Raw genomic sequence first — 16385 nt, forward strand, 5'->3', positions numbered from 1 at the left:
ATCATCACTTGTCATTAGAGAAATGCAGATAAAAACAACGAGATACCATCTCATGCCAATTAGAATGGCGATCATTACAAGGTCAGGAAACAACAGATGCTGAAGAGGATGTGGAGAAATAGAAATGCTTTGACTCTGTTTGTGGGAGTATAAATTAGTTCAATCATTGAGGAAGGTAGTGTGGCAATTCCTCAAGGATCTAGAACTAGAAATACCATTTGATGCAGCAATCCCATTACTGGGTATATACCCAAAGGATTATAAATTATTCTATTATAAAGACGCATGCACACATTTGTTTATTGTGGCACTATCACAATAGCAAAGACTTGGAATCAACCCAAATGTCCATCAATGACAGACTGGATAAAGAAAATGGGGCACATATACACCATGAATACTATGCAGGCATAAAAAAGATGAGTTCATGTCCTCTGCAGGGACATAGATGAAGCTGGGAGCCATCATTCTCGTAAACTAACACAGGAACAGAAAACCAAACACCGTATGTTCTCACTCATAAGTGGCAGTTGAACAATGACAACACATAGACACAGGGTGGGGAACATCACACACTGGGGCCTGTCAAGGGGTGGAGGGCTAGGGGAGGGAGAGCATTAGGAGAAATACCTAAGGTAGATGACAGGTTCATAGGTGCAGGAGACCACCATGGCACCTGTATACCTATTTAACAATCCTGCACGTTCTGCACGTGTATCCCAGAACTTAAGGTATAATAATAATAATAATAACAACAAAAATCTACCCAAGGAGAAACAAAATACATGTTTTAGGTGAAATGGAAGCAATTATCAACAAGTTAGAGAATATAAAATATTATGTCATAGGATGAAAATGAACATCATTATTACACACAGTTTATTTGAGAATGGGAAAGAATGGCTTAACCTAGGTGGGTTTCCTGCATTCCGGCGGATTGAAATAGGCCTTAAAATATTTGCTGTGAGAATCAGAGTAGGGGTTTCAGATGGGTTGGGATGCTTTACATAGAGGTGTAGAGGTGTGTGATGGGAAAGAGTAGGTGGATGGAAGAGGGAAGGATTCACTGAGTGTAAACTAAAATGATTTGTACAGGTAAGAATTGGAATTTGGTGTCTATCAGATACCGTGTAAACATCACCTCTGTTGTCATTGCATCATTTTTGGAAAGGCTATTTTTTCCCCCTGTTGAATTGTCTTGACAACCTTGTCAAAATCCAATTGACTATAAATGTGTGAAGGGTTTTTTTGGGGGGCTCTCAATTCTACTCCATTGATCTATATGTCTGTCCTAATGCCTATAGTACACTGTCTTGAAGTCTTAATTACTGTACCTTTGTATTAATATCAACTTACTAAATCAAGGAGTGTGAGTCTTTTGTTGTCCTTTTTCAATACTGTTTTCACTATTCTGGGTCCCTTGAATCTTCATATGAAATTTAGGATTAACTTGTCAATTTCTTCAAAGGAGCCAATGGGGATTTTGACAGGATTGCACTAAATCTGTAAAACAGGGAGTTAGGCCATTTAAAAAATTGAAGTAAAATTCACACAACATACAATTAACCAGTGGAAAGCATACACCTAAGTGGTATTTAATGTATTCACAATGTTGTGCAACTGTCAGCTTTCTCTGGTTTCAAATGTTTTTATCACACCACAAAAACACATTATATTCGTTAAATAATTACTCCATTCCCCCACTCCATCACGTAATAACCTCTAATCTTCTTTCTGTCTCTATGGGTTTGCCTGTTATGGATATATAAAGAACTCATAGCATATGTGACCTTTTGTTTCAGGGTCCTTACACTTACAATGTTTTGGAGGCTCATCTAAGTTATAGTATACATCAGTACTTCATTCTTTTTCGTGGATAAAAAATATTTTATTTTCCATGCACATATATCACAAATTGTTATTCATCTGTTTATGGACATTGCATTTTTTCCAACTTTCTGTTCTTATAGATAATCTTGCTTTGAACATTTGTGTATGTTTCTTTATGGGCATGTTTTCATAATTCTTGGGTATATACTCAGGAGTTGAATGGCTGGGTCAAATGGTGATTTTATGTTTCTCTTCTTGTATAAGAGCCAAACTTTTCTACGATGAATGTGGCATTTTATATCCCTTCCAGCAATGTATAAGGATTTCTATTTTTCCACATAATTGTGAATACTTGTAATTTTCTGTGTTTATTAAAGCCATCCTAGTGAATGTAAAGTGGTATCTCAGTATGGATTTATTTATTTATTTATTTTGAGACAGAGTCTCACTCTGTTGCCCAGGCTGGAGTGCAGTGGCATGATCTCAGCTCCCTGCAACCTCTCCCTCCTGGGTTCAAGCAATTCTCCTGCCTCAGTCCCCAGAGCAGCTGGGATTACTGGCATGTGCCACCACATCTGACTAATTTTTATATTTTTGGTAGAGATAGGGTTTCACCGTGTTGGCCAGGCTGGTTGCGAACTCTTGACCTCAGGTGATCTGCCCACCTTGGCATTCCTAAGTGCTGTGATTACAGGTGAGGGCCACCACACCCAGCTCTCATTGGGGTTTTAACTTGTATTTAATGACCAGTGATTTTGAACTTCTTTTAATATACTGCTACCCATTTGTATATCTTCTTTGGAGAAATGTCATTCAAGTCCATTTCTTATTTAAGTTTCCTTTATTTTTCTTTTTAAGCTGTTAGAATTGTTTATGTTTTCAAAACAGTAAACTCTTACATATACATAATATGAAAATATTTCCTCCCATTCTGTCAGTTGTCATTTCACATTCCTAATTATATTCTTGATGCACAAAGTTTAATTTTGATGAAGTTTGGTTTATCTATTTTTTCTTTTGCTATTCTGGTATCAAATTTATGAATCTATTGCCAAATATGAAGTCATGAAGATTTACCTCTATGTTTTATTCTAAGAGTTTTATAATTTTAGCTCTTATATTTAAGTTTTTCCATCCATTTTCAGTTATATTTTTCATTTGGAGTGAGGTAGGGAAGGTCTGAGCTTCATTCTTTTGTATTTTGTCATCCAATTGTATCATCACCATTTATTGAAGAGATTCTTTCCTCTGATTGAATGGTCTAGGCACCCTTGATACAACTAAATTGGCCATAGATGTTTAGGTTTATTTCTTGATTTTGGTTTTATTCCATTGGTCTTGATGTCTATCTTTATGCTAGGACCACACTTTTGATTATTATACCTTGTAGTAAGTTTTGAAGTTGGAAACTGAGAACTCACTGATACAGAAATTAAGAAGAAATTACTTAGGCAGATAGTAAGCATTTGGGAGTCCTCGGTAGGATTTTTCTTTTTAATGAAAAGCAACCCCAAATCATTTTCTGGGAAAGAGCAGCCTGTAAAATCGAGCTGCAGACATAGAGAAACAAGCTGGAAGCCTGCACCGGTGAATCTGGTAGGAAAGAACTACCTGTGACTAGGTATGTTCAAAATGGCGGCTCCATCTTCCCTTCCCTTTGCCAGCCACATGTACAGTAAGGAACAGACAAGATGGCACCAGTCAAGTGGAAAGTTCATTTGCACAATAAGATTAGAGTGAGGTGGCCCGCCTTCCCTGTCCACTATGTAAATGCCACACCTGATTGAACCAATCTTTGGGCTCCATGTAAATCAGACACCGCCTTTTCCAGCCTGCCTATAAAATCTGCTGGGTCTGCCTCCTTCCCCCTCTTCCCCCTGTCTCGTAAGAAACTGCTCTTTTCTCTCCTTTCTTCTATTAAATGTTCAGCTACTTAACCCACTCAGATGTGTCTGTGTCCTAAATTTTCCTGGGGCATGATGACAAATCTGTAGGTATATATCCCAGAAAACGTAGCTGCTTCATCACCATGTAGTTGCATATAAATTGAATAATCAACTTTCTCATTTCTGGAAAAAAGACCATTGGTATTTTGGTAGGGATTGCATGAATTTTTAGATCACTTTGAGGAGTATTGCCATCTTTAAGTCTTCCAATCTTTGAACATGGGATAGTTTTCAATTTATTTAGGTATTAGATATTCTTTTCTCCTCTGTTGCAAGGGTCTGGTTTAGTTTAAAAGGCAAGTTTATGTTAAATTTTGTATTTAGTTATGACCATTGATTGCCTGATTTTAAAATGATACCATACTAAATGCCTTCTTTTTTAAAAAAATTTTTGACTTATTTTAGATTCAGGAAGTGCATGTTCACATTTGTTACATGGGTATACTGTGTGATGCTGAAGTTTAGGGTACAAATAATGCCATCACCCAGGTAGTGAGACGAGTACCCAATAGGTAGTTTTTCAGCCCTTGCCTTTATATCTCTTTACCCTCTATAGCAATTCCGTGTGTATTGTTTCCATCTTTGTGTCCCACTTTTGTATGAGAACATGTGGTATTTGGTTTTCTGTTGCTGGATTAATTCTCTCAAGTTAATGACCTCCAGCGGCATCTATGTTGCTGCAAAGACATGATTTTTTTAATGGCTGCATAGCATTTCATGGTGTATATATACCACATTTTCTTTTCTTTCTTTTTTTTTTTTTTTTTTGGGATATGACCTTTATTGAGCTTATCCACCAGAGTGGAAATAATGTCTGTACAAAACCAAATGTTTCTTACTGTAACTTCTGCATCACAATTAAAATCCAAACAGTTTTTTAAAAACAGTCAACTCAATCAAAACCCACTACTTCAGAATCAATAGCTGCTTTGAAGCCACAGTAACACTTAAATATGGTTAAGACTCGAATGCAGAAATTTGATTGGTTGGAAAGCGAATTAAACTTCCAACTTGCTCAAATAGAATTACCAAAAGGCAAAATTGTGTTTTTCACAGAGATACAGTCCACTGGAATCACCAACACAGGACAGCTGTTAGAGTATTTAGAGTCCTGAGATAACAAGGATTCCTCCAGGCATCCTTTAGACAGTCTTCTGTTGTCCTTTCTTCCCAATCAGAGATTTGTGGATGTGTGGAATGACACCATCACCAGCAATTGTAGCCTTGATGAGCAAATCCAATTCTTCATCTCCACGAATAGCAAGTTGTAAGTGACAAGGAGTAATACGCTTTACCTTTAAGTCTTTTGATGCATTTCCTGCCAGTTCGAGTACCTCGACGGTGAGGTACTCCAGGATGGCAGCGCTGTACACAGCGGCAGTCGCGCCCACACGTCCGTGACTGGTCGTCCTAGATTTCAGGTGTCGATGAATAAAGCCCACTGGGAACTGCAAGCCGGCTCTCTGCGCTCAGGAAAGCGCCTTTGTCTTGGCCTTTCCGGAGTCCTTTCCAGCCTTCCCGCCAGCCATTTCGAATTCTGCTGAAGCTGAAACAAACAACGCAGAGAAAAGGCTAATTGGACCCACGGTGAGATCCCACCACCTACTCCTTTGTCGCACCACGATTCAAACTGCACCACATTTTCTTTATGCGACACATCATTGGTTGGCTCTATGTCTTTACTGTTGTGAATAGTGCAGGGATGGACGTACGAGCACATGTGTCTTTTTAGTAGAACAATTTGTTTTCCATTGGGTACATACCCAGTAGTGGAATTGCTGCATCAAATGGTAGTTTTGCTTTTAGTTCTTTGAGAAATCTCCAAACTGCTTTCCATAGTGGCTGAACTAACTTACATTCCCACCACTAGTATATAAGTGTCTTCTTTGCTCTGCAGTCTCACCAATATCTGTTATTTTTTGGCTTTTTAATCATATCCATTTTGACTGGTATGAGATGATATCTCACTGTGGTTTTGATTTGCAGTTCTCTGACGATTAGTGATGTTGAGTATTTTGTCATATGCTTGTTGGCCATGTGTATGTCTTCTTTGGAAGGACATATGTCCTTTGCCCACTTTTTAATGGGGTTACTTGTTTTTTAACTTGTTGAATTGTCTAACTTCCTTATAGATTCTCACTGTTGAATCATTGTTGGATTCACAGTTTGCAAATATTTTGTCCCATTCTGTAGGTTGTCTGTTTATTCTGTTGGTAGTTTCTCTTGCTGTGCAGAAGCTCTTTAATTAGGTCCCACTTGTCAATATTCATTTTGGTTCCAATTGCTTTTGAGGAATTATTCATAAATTCTTTGCTAAAGGCTGTATCCAGAATGGTATTTTATAGATTTTTTTTTCTATATGATTCTTATAGTTTGAGGTCTTAAATTTGGATCATTAATCCATCTCAAGTTAATTTTTATATAAAGTGCAAGGAAGTGTTCCAGTTTCATTCTGCATATGGCTAGTCAGTTATCCTAGTTCAATATACTAAATAGAGAATTCTTTCCCTCACTGATTATTTTTGTCAACTTTGTTGAAGATGAGATGGCTATAGGTGTGTGGCTTTATTTCTGGCTGCTCTACTTTTGTTCAATTTGTGTTTTGTACCAGTTACATGCTGTCTTGGTTACTGTAAGCTTACAGTATAGTTTGAAGTCACCTAATATGAAGCTTCCCAGTGTTCTTTTTGCTTAGGATCGCTTTGGATTTGGGCTCTTCTTTGGTTCCATATGAATTTTAGAATAAAATGACATTGGTAGTTTGATAGGAATAGCATTGAATCTGTAGATAGCTTTGGGCAGTCTAGCCATTTTAATGATATTGATTGTTTCAATCCATAAGCATGAACTGTTTTTCCGTTTGTTTGTGTCATGTATGATTTTGTTCAGCAGTATTTTGTAGCTCTCCTTGTAGAGACCTTTTTGCCCCATTTGTTAGTTGTATTCCTAGGTTTTTTCCTGTGGCTATTGTAAATGGGATTGAGTTCTTGATTTGGCTTTCAGCATGAACATTTTTGGTGTATATAAATGCTACAGATTTTTGAATATGTATTTTGTGTACTGAAATCTCACTGAAGTTGTGTATCAGTTCCAGGAGTTTTTGGAAGGTTCCTTAGGGTTTTCTAGGTCTGAGATGGTTCTTCTAGGTCTGAGACGGGTCTTCTACTTCTACTAGTAGAAGATGGGCCTCGCAGTCTTGAGGACAGTAGAAGGATGGGTCTTATTTTTAATCCAACTTCCTGCTCTTTGCCTTTTATGTGGAGCATTTAGACTGTTTATCTTCAATGTTAACATTGATACATGAGGTTTTGATTCTATTGTGAAGTGGTTAGCTGGTTGCTTTGTAGTTTCTATAGTGTGATTGCTTTATAGAGTCTGTGGGCTATATACTTAAGTGTGTTTTTTTGGTAGCAGGTATTGTTCTTCCATTTCCATATTTAGAATTCCCTTAATGATCTCTTATAAGCCTGGTCTAATGGTAACAGATTTTCCTGGCACTTACTTGTTTGGACAACAGTGTATTTCTTTGCTTTTGAAGCTTAGTTTGGCAAAATATGAAATTCTTTTTTTGTAATTTTTTTCTAAATGAATGTTGAAAATAGGCTGAGCATCCTTTTAGCTTGACAAGGTTCTCTTTGTATGTGATCTGACCTTTTTCTCTAGTTGCCTTTAAAATTATGTTTTAGCCTTGGTTTTGGACTGCCTGGTGAGTAAATGCCTTGATGATAATAATTTTGTATAGTGTCTCACATATATTCCCTGGGTTTATTGTATTTGGATGTCTACCTGTCTAGCAAGTTTGGGAACATTTTCTCAACTTATTAGCTCAGATATATTTTCTAGATTGGTTACTTTTACTTCTCTCTCAGGAATGCCAATAATCCCTAGGTTTACTCCTTTGAAATAATCAAGTATTTCTTGAAGACTTTGTTCCTTTATTAAAATTATTTTTTCTTTATTTTTGTCTGAGTTAGTTCAAAAGACTGGTGGTGTTCAAGCTCTGAAATTGGTCCAGTCTATCGATAAACCCTTCAATTGTATTCTGAAATTCCTTAAGTGAGTCTTTCAATTCCAGAAGCTTTGGTTTCGTTTTAAGATGTTTATCTGTCGCTCCATCTCCTGGACTGCTTTAGTAGTTTATTTGCATTGATTTGCAACCTTGTCTTGGATCACTGAGCTTACTTGCAATCCATATTTTGAATTGTTTATCTGTCATTTCTGGGTTGCCAGTTTGGTTAGGGTTCATTGCTGGGGAGTTCATGCGATGCTTTGGTGGTTTTACAACATTCAGACATTTCATGGTGCCAGAATTCTTATGCTGGTTTCTTCTTATTTGAAGAGGCTATCCCTTCTGATTTTTGAAATTATTTTTGTGCAGATAGAATTGTTTTTCCTCTCCCTATTTTTTTTTCTTTCCTTTTTCTCTCCTGCTTCCAATGGGGTGTGACTATAAAGTATGCTGTGTAGGGCCTTTGACTTTGATTCTATAGCTGTGTTCACCTCTGTGGGTTGTTTTATATTGGCCTGTGCAGTTTGACATACAAGTCAGTAGATGGCACTTATGAGCAAAAGCTAGCTTGATACAGCACAGCTTGATCCTTGTTTTCTGGGGGAACTTCTCTGTTTCCTCAGACCTTCTGTTAATCTGTGGAATTCAAAGTAGTCTGGGCTCCCCGCTCAGCCCCAAGGGGATCAAGATGGGTGTCGCTGGACTGGGCAGTCCTATGTACAGGTCCCATAATGGCAGGCACTAGCATCAGCCCTGAGAGAACACTGATTTTTGCATTGATCTTGTACCCTGAAATTATGCTGTAATCATTTATTATCTCTACTTGTTTCTATCTGTACTGTATGAGGTTTTTCTATATACAGAATCATGTTATCTTAAAATATGATCTGAATTTTTCCTTTCCTATTTGAATGTGTTTTATTTCATTTCTTGCCTAATTGCTCTGGCTAGAACTTCGAATACTATTGTTTAATAGCAGTAAAAATGGGCCAGGCGTGGTGGCTCACGCCTGTAATCCCAGCACTTTGGGAGGCCGAGGTGGGCAGATCACAAGGTCAGGAGATCGAGGCCATCCTGGCTAACATGATGAAACCCCATCTTTATTAAAAATAAAAAAAATTAGCCAGGCGTGGTGGCGGGCGCCTGTAGTCCCAGCTACTCAGGAGGCTGAGGCAGGAGAATGGCGTGAACCTTTCACTGCGGAGCTTGCAGTTAGCCAAGATCGCGCCACTGCACTCCAACCTGGGTGACAGAGGGAGACTCTGTCTCAAAAAAAAAAAAAAATAAAGTAGTTAAAATGGACATCCTTGTTTTTTTTCTTTTCTTTCTGATTTTAAGTGATAAGCTTTTAGTCTTTCACAATATAGTATGCTTTAGCATTGGAGTTTTCATAAATATGCTTTATTTGGTAAGGTAGTTTTATTTCATTTAGAGTTTTCTGAGTGTTTTTGTTATGACGGGTATTAAAAGTTGTCAATTTTTTTTTCTGCATCTAATGAGATGAACATGTTTTTCTCTTTTATTCTAATATGGTGTAGTACACTGGTCGACTTTCTTGTTGAACCACTTTTGCATTTCTGGGATAAATCTCACTTGTTTATTGTGCATAATTTTTTAAATTTTGTAAAAAAGATTGTGGCAAAATACACATAACATTAAAGTTTCTGTATTAATGATTTTAAGTGTATAGTGTGTTGGTATTAATTACATTCACATTGTTGTGCAAACGTCACTGCCATACATCTCTAGAATTCTTTTCATCTTGCAAAACGGAAACTTTATACCCATTTAATAATAACTCTTGGCCGGGCATTGTAGATCATGCCTGTAATCCCAGCCTTTGGGAGGTTGATGAACTCAGATTGCATGAGTTCAGGAATTTGAGACCAGCCTGCATAACATGGCAAAATTGTCTCTACCAACAGAGTAATCAACAAACAAAACCAAGTAACATAATTTCCTCAACTATGCAAACTAATTTATATTAATAATTCCATGAAGTGCATCCATAGTAACACAAGAACAGAAGATGGGCCTTGTAAAGGTGGCCCACCACATTCTTTGAGGTCTTTGTCAGTCTTATCTGCCAGAGACTGTGTTCCCTTATCTCTTGCCCTGAAATTTATATGAAGTCAAAGGGAATGGGTTGCCCAAAGAGAAGTGTCCAGAGGCGTAGATGATGCAGGAAGAAATGTTGTAGAACCCCACCCCCACCTCAAATGATAACTCTACATTTCTCCCTTCCACCATCCCATGGCAACCAACATTCTACTTTGTGTCTCTGTAAAATCGAGTATGCTGGGTACCTCATAAATGTGGAATCATTACATATTTGCCCTTTTGTGACTGGTTTATTTCACTTAGCCTAATGTTATGTTCTCAGGGTTTATTCATGTTTTTGCATGTGTCAGATTTTTCTTCCTTTCTAATGGTGAATAATATTCCGTTGTATTTATAAATCAAATTTGCTTACCCATTTATCTGTTGATGGGCACCCAGATTACTTTCACCTTTTGACTTTGTAAGTAATGCTATTATGAATATGGGTAAACAAATATCTCTTTGATGTGCTGTTTTCAATTATTTTGGGTGTATAACCAGAAGTGGCATTTCTGGGATATGTGGTAATTCTATTTTTAATTCTTGAACTGCCTTAATATTTTCCTTAACAGCTGCACCATTCTACATTTCTATCAGTAGGACATGAGGGTTCCAATTTCTCCATATTCTCACCAACACTTGTTGTCTTTTGTTTTCTTAGCCTTTATTTATTTGATTTAATTATTATTTATTTAGTAATAATTTATAAATATTAAAAATTATACTGCAATGTATAAAATATTGCATATTATAAATGTATTATAAATTTATATTATATATAATATATAAATTTATATTATTATTGATATATTATAATAAATTTATAATTTATTATTTCAGTGGGCACAATAATTGTACATATTTATGGGGTGTACTGTAATATTTCAGTACATGTATACAATGTGTAATGATCAAGCAGGATGATTAACATATCTATAACCTCAAATATGTTTCATTTCCTTATGCTGGAAACATTAAAAATCTACTCTTCTAGCTATCTTAAAGTATACAATAAAGCGTTGTTAATTATAGTCACCCTATTCTGCTGTAGAACACTGTAACTTATTCCTTTTATATAGCTGAACTTTCGTATCTGTTAACCAATTTCTGGCTATCTCCCTTACTTCTCTACCTCTACGAACTACTATTCTGCTATTTCTTTCTTTTTTTTTTTTTATTGCACTTTAAGTTCTGGGACACATGTGCAGAACACGCAGGTTTGTTACATAGGTATACATGTGCCATGGTGGTTTGCTGCACCCAACAACCCGTCATCTACATTAGATATTTCTCCTAATGCTATCCCTCCCCTAGTCCCCTAACCTTCTGACAGGCCCTGGTGTGTGACGTTCCCCTCCCTGTGTCCGTGTATTCTCATTGTTCAACTCACACTTATAGGTGAGAATATGTGGTGTTTGGTTTTCTGTTCCTGGTTTAGTCTTGGGAGGGTGTATGTGTGAAGGAATTTATCCATTAATTCTAGATTTTCCAGTTTATTTGCATAGAGGTGTTTTTAGTATTCTCTGATGGTAGTTTGTATTCCTGTGGAGTCAGTGGTAATATCCCCTTTATCATTTTTTATTGTGTCTATTTGATTCTTCTCTCTTTTCTTCTTTATTAGTCTGGCTAGCAGCCTATCTATTCTGTTAATCTTAACAAAAAACCAGCTCCTGGATTCATTAATTTTTTGAAGAGTTCCTGAATCTCTGTCTTCTTCAGTACTGCTCTGATCTTAGTTATTTCTTGTCTTCTGATAGCTTTTGCATTTGTTTGCTCTTGCTTCTCTAGTTCTTTTAATTGTGATGTCAGGGTGTCAATTTTAGATCTTTCCCTCTTTCTCCTGTGGGCATTTAGTGGCCTAAATTTTCCTCTAAGCACTGTTTTAGCTGTATCCCAGGGATTCTAGTATGTTGTGTGTTTGTTCTCATTGATTTCAAAGAACTTGTTTATTTCTGCCTTAATTTCATTATTTACCAAGTAGTCATTCAGGAGGAGGTTATTCAGTTTCCATGTAGTCATGCAGTTTTGAGTTTCTTAATCCTCAGTTCTAATTTGATTGTACTGTGGTCTGAGAGACTAAGATTTCTGTTCTTTTACATTTGCTGAGGAGTGTCTTACTTTAAATTATGTGGTTGATTTTAGAATAAGTGCAATGTGATGCTGAGAAGAATGTATATTCTGTTGATTTGGGGAGGAGAGTTCTGTAGATGTCTATTAAGTCCGGTTGGTCCAGAGCTGAGTTCAAGTCCTGAATATCCTTGTTAAATTTTCTGTCTCATTGATCTGTCTAATATTGACAATGGGGTGTTAAAGTCTCACACTATTATTGTGTGGGGTCCTCAGTTTCTTCGTAGGTCTCTAAGAACTTGTTTTATGAGTCAGGGTGCTCCTGTATTGGGTGCATATACATTTAAGATAATTAGCTCTTCTTATTGCATTGATCCCTTTACCATTATGTAATGCCTTTCTTTGTCTTTTTCTTTAATCTTTGTTGGTTGAAAGTCTGTTTTATCAGAGACTAAGATTGCAACCCCTGCTTTTTTTTGCTTTCTAATTGTTCAGTAAATCTTCTTCCATCCCTTTAATTTGACCCTAGGTGTGTCTTTGCATGTGAGATGTGTCTCCTGAATGCAGAACACTGATGGATCTTGACTCTTTATCCAATTTGCCAGTCTCTGTCTTTTAACTTTGACATTTAGTCCATTTACATTTAAGGTGAATATTGTTATATGTGAATTTGATCCTTTCATTATGATGCTAGCTGGTTATTTTTCCCATTAGTTGATGCAGTTCCTTTATAGTGTCAATGGCCTTTACAATTTGGTATGTTTTTGCAGTGGCTGGTACCAGTTGTTCCTTTCCATATATAGTGCTACCTTCAGGGGCTCTTGTAAGGCAAGATGGTGGTGACAAAATCTCTCAGCATTTGCTTGTCTGTAAGGGATTTTATTTTATATTTTCACTTTGAAGCTTAGCTTGGCTGGATATAAAATTCTGGGTTGAAAATTCTTTTCTTTAAGAATGTTGAATATTGGCCTCCACTCTCTTCTGGCCTGTAGGGTTTCTGCAGAGAGATCCACTGTTAGTCTAATGGGCTTCCATTTGTGGGTAACCCGACCTTTCTCTCTGGCTGCCCTTAACATTTTTTCCTTCATTTCAACCTTGGTGAATCTGACAGTTATGTGTCTTGGGGTTACTCTTCTCGAGAAGTATCTTTGTGATGTTCTTTGTTTTTTCTGAATTTAAATGTTGGTCTATTTTGCTAGATTAGGGAAATTCTCCTAGATAACATCCTGAAGAGTGTGTGCTAACTTGGTTCCCTTTTCTCCACCAATTTTAGGTACACCAATCAAATGTAGGTTTGGTCTTTTCAAATAGTCCCATATTTCTTGGAGGCTTTGTGCATTCCTTTTCATTTTTTTCTCCAATCTTGTGTTCAGGCTTTATTTCATTAAGTTGATCTTTAATCTCTGATATCCTTTCTTTCACTTGATCGATTCAGCGATTGATACTTATGTATGTTTCATGAAGTTCTTGTGCTTTGTTTTTCAGCTCTATCAGGTCATTTATCTTCTCTCTAAACTGGTTATTCAAGTTAGCCATTCATCTAACCTTTTTTCAAGGTTCTTAGCTGCCTTGCATTGGGTTAGAACATGCTCGTTTCTATCAGAGGAGTTTGTTATTACCCACCTTCTGAAGCTTACTTCTGTCAGTTCATCAAACTCATTCTCTGTCCAGTTTTGTTCCCTGCTGGCAAGGAGTCATGATTCTTTGGAGGAGAAGAGGTGTTCTGTTTTTTTGAATTTTCACCCTTTTTGCACTGGTTTTTCCTCATCTGCATTGATTTATCTACCTTTGGTCTTTGATGTTGGTGACCTTCGGATGGCGTTTTTGTGTGGACATCCTTTTTGTTGGTGTTGATGCTATTGCTTTCTGTTTGTTAATTTTCCTTCTAACAGTCAAGCCCCTCTGCTGCAGGTCTGCTGGGGTTTGCTGGAGGTTGACTCCAGACCGTGTTTGCCTGGGTACCACCAGCGGAAGCTGCAGAGCAGCAAAGATTGCTATCTGTTCCTTCCTCTGGAAGTTTGTCTCATATGGGCACCCACCAGATGCCAGCCAGAGATCTCCTTTCTGAGGTGTCTGTTAACCCCTGCTTGGAGGTGCCTCCCATCAGGAGCCATGGGGCTCAGGGATCCACCTGAGGAGGCAGTGTGTCTTTTAGTAGAGCTCAAGCACTGTGCTGGTAGATCTGCTGCTCCCTTCAGAGCCAGAATGCCAGAACATTTAAGTCTGCTGAAGCTGCACCCACAGCTGCCCCTTCCCCCAGGTGCTCTGCCCCAGTGGGATGGTAGTTTTACCTATAAGCCCCTGACTGGGGATGCTACGTTGTTTTTCAGAGATGCCCTGCCCAGAGAGGAGGAATCTAGAGGGGCAGTCTGGCTACAGCTGCTTTGCTGAGGTGCAGTGGGCTCTGGCCAGTCCGAACCTCCCAACCATTTTGTTTATACTGTGAGGGGAAAATTACCTACTCAAGCCTCAGTAATGGTGGATGCCCCTTCCCCTACCAAACTCGTGCATCCCAGGTAAACTTCAGACTGCTGTACTGGCAGCGAGAATTTCAAGCCAGTGGAACTTAGCTTGCTGGGCTCCATGGGGATGGGATCTGCTGAGCAAGACCACTTGGCTCTTTGGCTTCAGCCCCCTTTCTAGGTGAGTGAAAAGTTCTGTCTCACTGGTGTTCCAGGTGCCACTGGGGTATGAAAAAGTCTCCTGCAGCTAGCTCAGTGTCTGTGCAAATTGGTTCCTCATTTTTGTGCTTGAAACCCAGTGCCCTTGTTGTGTAGGCACCTGAGGGAATCTCCTGGTCTGCAGGTTGCGAAGACCATGGGAAAAGCATAGTATCTGGGCCAGAGTGCACTATTCTTCATGGCACAGTCCCTCACTGCTTCCCTTGGCTAAGGTAGGGATTTCCCTGACCCTTTGGGGTTCCTGGGTGAGGTGACATTCAACCCTGCTTTGGCTTGCCCTCTGTGGGCTGCACCTATTGCCTAAACAGTTTCAATGAGAGGAGCTGGGTACCTCAGTTGGAAATGCAGAAATAACTTACCTACTTTGTTGATCTTGCTGGGAGCTGCAGATGGAAACTGTTCCAATTCGACCATCTTGCCAGCCACCCCCCTTATTTAGTTTCTTCAAGGTAATTATTTTGAATTCCTTTTTTGAATATATGTTGATTTTGTTTTCATCGAGTTCTGTTATTTGAGAGTTATTATGTCTTTTTGGTGGTGTAATATTTCTTGATTTTTCATGTTTTGTCCCTGCATTGATGTCTATGCATGTGGTGGGACAATGTCTATTCCAGTTTCTAGAGTGGATTTCATAGAGAAAGACTTTCATCTGAAGTTGAGTGTTTGTGTGCAGGTGATGAAGAGTGGGTAACTCAGTTTTTGAATAGATGCAGTGTGATAGTATCTGTGTAGTTTCTCTAGCTGTGGTCAACATCAGAAATAATTTTGGGTGCCTCAGTGGCCTAGGCTGTAGAAGTTTGCAGCAGTATCAGGAGTAGTGTAGGTTGTTAATGTCCCTGGTGTCAAAGTATTTGGGTGTCCTCCCATTTTTATTTTCCTAAAATTAGGGTGACTTAGCCTAAGGGATTCCTTTTGATGTCAAATCTGACATGGCATACATGCAGCTGCATTGGTGCTGGGTTACAGGTATACATCCTTGAAGTTGTCATAGAAACATTATTCTAGACTCAAGGTATTTTAATCAGGTACTGTGACACCTGGGTCTTGGGGTACAGGTTCACTCTCTGTGGCAGAATTGAATGTAGATTGCCCACAGAGCCAAGATCTGTGACTCTATAGCACACCCTAGCAGCTGAAGCCCACAGACTGAGTTGTAGCTGTGAGTCTGTTTCTGAGGGCGAGGTGCAGGACAATGTCCTGGCCTGTGTCTGAGGTAGAGGGGTGCTCTTTAGATATGAGCACAGCAAGTAGAATATGGCTACTATCATTAATAAGGTAGGATAGGCACATAACTGCTAAATAACCAAGCTCAAGTCAACAGATGGAAATGTTAATACTGGTTTGTGAGTGCACTGTTCTTACTTAAGAGTAATTTTTAACATGACAAGCTTAGAAAACTGTGTGAAGCTGATGTTACCAAGGGATAGGACCATCTTCATCTAGTAAGTAGACATGTTGAGAGGATCTAGTCTATTTCAGTGGTGTTGATTAAACAATATTCAACATGACACACATCACTTGGAGACTCTGAAAACGTAATTAATTTATTACTGGCCTAGAGACTGGTTAAAAAGTAATATGTTTTGTATATTGATGATCTCTTTCAACTAAGTATTCATTATTTGTTGCTTTCTTTCTCCTAACTTCCAAATTATGAAAACTCCAGTCTTTGAGCCTTGGCATATGCGTTACCCTTACTCTCTCCTTTATCCCCTGTGACAATTAATCCCTTTATTCTCCATATTCATCATT

At 38.2% G+C, this 16385-nt stretch overlaps 2 protein-coding genes and 1 pseudogene across 3 annotated transcripts in view; 2 read left to right on the forward strand and 1 right to left on the reverse strand.

Annotated features, from left to right (window-relative positions):
* LOC126962034 (cytochrome P450 2C18) overlaps positions 1–16385 on the forward strand; it is a 263118-nt gene that overhangs the window by 104252 nt on the left and 142481 nt on the right. The window lies entirely within an intron of this gene.
* LOC126962032 (cytochrome P450 2C9) overlaps positions 1–16385 on the forward strand; it is a 65266-nt gene that overhangs the window by 21479 nt on the left and 27402 nt on the right. The window lies entirely within an intron of this gene.
* Positions 4523–5305, reverse strand: LOC126962054 (histone H2A.Z-like; annotated as a pseudogene).

Source organism: Macaca thibetana, chromosome 9 (genome assembly GCF_024542745.1).
Source record: "Macaca thibetana thibetana isolate TM-01 chromosome 9, ASM2454274v1, whole genome shotgun sequence".
NCBI classification, from domain to species: Eukaryota; Metazoa; Chordata; class Mammalia; order Primates; family Cercopithecidae; genus Macaca; species Macaca thibetana.